Source organism: Amphimedon queenslandica, unplaced genomic scaffold, assembly GCF_000090795.2.
Source record: "Amphimedon queenslandica unplaced genomic scaffold, v1.1 AMPQUscaffold_13522, whole genome shotgun sequence".
NCBI classification, from domain to species: domain Eukaryota; kingdom Metazoa; phylum Porifera; class Demospongiae; order Haplosclerida; family Niphatidae; genus Amphimedon; species Amphimedon queenslandica.
The window spans coordinates 1,297,046-1,301,592 of NW_003546242.1; the positions used below are offsets into that span (position 1 = coordinate 1,297,046).

Sequence of the window (4,547 nt, forward strand, 5' to 3'; positions counted from 1 at the left end):
ATTGAGAGCTGTTTGCTCACAATATTGCAAATAGTCTATCTCAGTCTTAAAGAGAGACCGTCATTGCTACACTCGTATAAAGGAATTGGAAAGAGGTCATTATAGATCATGCTCATTATCAGTGACAATAGTACATAATGGTGTTGGTCGTCTGAGGTATGACATTCCTGAAAGTTCTCTTGAATTGTTACAAAATACATTTATAGTTCCACAAATATCCCATTTATTTGGTGTCTCTGTTAGTACTATTAGAAGACAAATGTCGGAATTGAAGCTACTTGTAAGGTCATATTATTTGATTGTATCTGATGGTGATTTAGATGCTATTATTATGGGAATACAAGAGCTATATCCTATGTATGGAAACTGCCAATTGCTGGGACATCTACTTTCACAACGATTTCGCATTCAACAGTGTCGTATTTGCGACTCACAAAGGCGTATTGATCCATATGGAACAGCATTACGATAGCTTTATGTTCTTTATTCAGTTCCAAGCCCTTTGTCATTGTATTGTATTAATGGGCACCATAAACTTAATCAGGTTAGGTGAATTATATCAAGCGTGTTCATAATCTTTAAGTAATAATACCTTTTAAATTTTTCATTGAATTTACATTTTTTAACATTTAGTAATACTTATTTTAATATATGTGACCCGATGTGAGAAAACCAGGCTATCTGCGGGATTTTGGTAAAATCAGTTTTTGGTACTTACAGATAGAGAAAAAAATTTCCTTTCCAGCGATATCCCATTTGTGCCAATGCGCAATAAAACTTTGCAGTTAGGGACGCTGTTTGGACGATTGCTCTGGAATACAAGTACAGAGAAAAAGGCATTTTAAGTTATTTTCAATGTTTCCATGTCACGCCCGTTCACGTAGTAAATGTGACCACGCCCACCACGTACACCACACCCAAATCAATTAATAAACGGGTAAAGAAGAAAGAAGCACTTGACAGCATTTTAACTTACTTTTCTTGCTTTTTGGACATCTTAAGAGTGATCTAAAGCCCAGCCATGCATTGAGACATCAAATACAAGTAAGTTATTTCATTACAAAAGTTGTAGAGTTATTGCTATGTGTTCTAGTGCCAATAAAGTCCTTTTTGTGAACTGTAATAACATCATCTGTGTCATTTACATCCAGACATCGCTTCTGCTTGAGTTTACAGGTAATATTTTTATTTAGATTTTATTTAGAACTATAATTAAGGTTCCTACATTTAACATTAAAATAATTTATGGTTTTAGCACTTGCTGATGAATCCTATAAAAGATTATTGTTATTCTCATGTTTCATTATGTTCCTTTCCTTACTGTTGGACGAGGGGCTCCTCCTGTTCCTCCTTGGCCTCCCCCTCTACCTCCTTGGCCTCCTCCCCTCCCTCCTTGGACTCCTCCCCTCCCTCCTTGGCCTCCTCCCCTCCCTCCTCTTCCACGCTTTCCACTTTTACCCCACCCTCCTCTGTGTTGCCTTCGCTTTTTCTAAGCAAAGGAAAAATTCTAGTGATTACTCATTTCAATAATGCTCTTTTGATACTTTAAATTTTTTCCCTTTGTCTCTCTCTGTCCCTGTCCCAGTCTCTTCTCCTGTCCCTGTCTCCTCGCCTGTCTCTGTCTCTTCTCCTGTCTCTGTTTCTTCTCCCATCTCCTCACTACTCCCCATCCTCTCCCTCCTGCCCTCTTCAATGAGTTCTAACTGCCCTAAATTACAATGCATAAAGCCTTTAATTTACACTTAAAATTAAGTTTACTTCGGAGAGCAGGCCTGAACTGTTCCAAGTCTTTAGTTAAGAAATGTAAAATTAAAGTACAAGTAATTCAACTATTGTTTAATTACCTAAGGGCCTTCCTTCTTTCTTCTTGCCTATTTGTTGTAAATAGAACTAATTAAAATTGAATGCAAAATTACTTTTTAGCTTAATAGTCCTTCTCATAGGTACTTTACAAAAAAAATTATCACACAATTACACATGTAAATAAACTTACTTAAGCCGTTTGATTCTATTAAAAACAATGTCATGTATAGTTGTATGTTTCACCTTTTAATCTTACCATTCTCCTTTTGACTATCTCCACCCTCCTCTTTGTCTCTGTCCCCCTTCTCCTCTGTCCTCTCTCCTCTGTCTCCTTTCGTCTCTTTCACCCTTACTTCATCTTTTTCTACTATAAATACAATTATTTTTTGCTATTAATGTACAACACAAACATACATGTACCAACAACTTACCAAGTTCATCTACCAAAAACAAAAGGCATTATAGTTATCACTATAGGGTTACACATTCCCAACTTACCATCAGATGGATGGACCTCAATGAGGACATCCTCTATTGGGGCAGCCATTACTTTTTGATTTTGAACTTACAGTTTCAGGTGTCTTATTTTATATCGTATAGGTCACAGGTGACACTTGGTGTTCTTTGATTGGCTGTGAATGACGCAATAACTTCTATTTCGGTATTCTCCTCCCACACATTTTTATCATCAGTCCTCTCACCTGTACAGATAAACACAAATCACCTGCATGATAACTTCGTGACTAACTTTCTCTCGGGCCTTCTCTTTTGAGTTAGTAAGTTTTAAACAAAAATGAGTGTTTGTGTTTATGTTGACGTCTCACGCACATACTAGTTCCACACCTTTGTTTTAAAAAAGGGGATCCATAGTTTGTATGTCTTAGTGTTACAAACGAGTTCCTCTCCTTTAGGGGATCAATAGTTTGAATATTTGCCATGCAAACTAGTTCCACTCCTGTTTCAGGGGATCAATAGTCTGTTTGTTGTAGACAAACTAGTTCCTCTCCTGTTGAAAGGGGATCAATAGTATGTGCATTACACAAACTCATTTCTGTTATTCATTGACTGATTACATGGACAAGTTCTTCTATTATGACCAAATTGACCACAATTACCACATTTTCTTTGTGTTGCAGGTGGTTCTAGAGATTGCCTTGGAGAATGTGGTACATCAATCTCCATTGCGAGGTCTGGTGGATCATCTACACCTGGAGTTGATTGTCGAGATGATCCTGTTAGTCGAGGTGCATCAGGAAGTGGGCAGGTTACATCTTTACATTCGTATCTGCAAAATGGTCTTATCTTTTCGTAAAGGTACCATTTCCTTTCAGTTGACATACCCTTTGGTGGTAATATATTAGGTAGTTCATCTTCTATTATTTGAGCATCCTCCTTCAGCAAATTGAATTGTGTGACTGGGCCATCTACAGCTTGTCTGGCTGCAACTACACCAGGTGAGGTCGCATTTACAACAAAGTTTTGAAAGCCTTTGATGCCTTTTATTTTCTTGAATAATGTAGCAAAGTAACTACACCAGTCAAGTGTTTCTACAATGAGTTCACCATTGCTACTTCCTACTGGTTGGGCTTTGTTCACAGCAGATGATTGTTCTACAACTTGAATGAAGTCATCCAATGAGTCCACCTCTGCTTTACGGAATTTTTGCTTTAATAGTCCGAAGCACCAGTCTGGAGAAAATTTTGTGTGTCCAACTGGCAGAATAGATATTGAAATGGACACATTGAGTCCTGTCATGACTCTCCATAAGAGGTACTAAAATAAATAAAAATTACATTTAAAATGTTCATTATTGTGCATGTAATATACTTACTTGAATAACTGTATTATTTTTATTTTGCCCTGTGCAGTTGTCAGCATTGAAATGGATACTGACTGAGTTGAGGCCATGATTCTTCAAATAAAAATGTACCATGCTTATGACAGGATTTGCCCCTTTACCAGTGTCGAATGATTCATCGATCAAGAAATTAACCTGCTGGGGGATAGCTTCACAGCACACACCAAATATGCCACATTTCCTGGGAGTAAGAAAATAAATTGGACCTGCTTGTAGTGGACTTGAAGGATAGTGAACCTTTAAAAAAGTAAGTGAGCTAGATAAACTTTCATAATTATCATAAAATGTTACCTGTTGAGCATAATCGAAGCTATAATGTGCTACAATATTTAACATAGCAAGTGGCCTTGTTAGTGGGGGATTGTAATTGTTTGCTGCATCAGTATACAGCCCTTTTAACAATAATTGTGCCTCTTTTAATACATCCTTATAGTACTCCCTTTCCTTTTTAACAAGACTTCTGTGATCTAGTGCCTTTTGCATTGCCTGAAAATTCTAAATAATACTTGTATTATTACAACACTGTCTTACCTCAGTTATCGTTTCATCTGATTGCATGTTAGCACTTCTTATAATCAGTCCACTTATCTCTTTACAAGTGGCACACAAGTCAGACATAGGCTTCATTTTTTCAATATAAGGCAGGTAGCGTCGCCACAACGTGTTAAATGTTGTTTCAGCACATGCTTTGACATAAAGCCCTTCACATGATTCCGCATACTCTAAGTATACCTGCCTTTTAGATGTACTGCATGGTAAGAACTTCTTATTCTCGTAACTTTTCATTCCAGGTATTCTTCCAGGAAGACTGATTCCATGGACTTCAGCGTAATTTCTGATGAAAGCAACAACCCGGAGAATATCATCATAAGTCAAAGCATGGTTT

The 4,547-nt window shown here is 37.2% G+C and overlaps 4 long non-coding RNA genes across 4 annotated transcripts; 1 reads left to right on the plus strand and 3 right to left on the minus strand.

The window, feature by feature from the left end:
- The first annotated feature begins 872 nt into the window (after positions 1-872).
- LOC109584595 (uncharacterized) lies at positions 873-2,654 on the plus strand. The gene is made up of 3 exons (XR_002186082.1): positions 873-1,044; positions 1,094-1,176; positions 2,404-2,654. It is a non-coding gene; the product is annotated as an uncharacterized LOC109584595 (long non-coding RNA).
- LOC109584686 (uncharacterized) lies at positions 1,183-1,389 on the minus strand. Its single transcript, XR_002186134.1, has 2 exons — positions 1,322-1,389; positions 1,183-1,271 (listed from the first exon to the last, which is right to left on the minus strand). It is a non-coding gene; the product is annotated as an uncharacterized LOC109584686 (long non-coding RNA).
- On the minus strand, positions 1,560-2,144 carry LOC109584646 (uncharacterized). Its single transcript, XR_002186120.1, has 5 exons — positions 2,060-2,144; positions 1,994-2,008; positions 1,917-1,946; positions 1,845-1,871; positions 1,560-1,788 (listed from the first exon to the last, which is right to left on the minus strand). It is a non-coding gene; the product is annotated as an uncharacterized LOC109584646 (long non-coding RNA).
- Positions 2,152-2,741, minus strand: LOC109584616 (uncharacterized). The gene is made up of 2 exons (XR_002186094.1): positions 2,552-2,741; positions 2,152-2,504 (listed from the first exon to the last, which is right to left on the minus strand). It is a non-coding gene; the product is annotated as an uncharacterized LOC109584616 (long non-coding RNA).
- Positions 2,742-4,547: the final 1,806 nt, after the last annotated feature.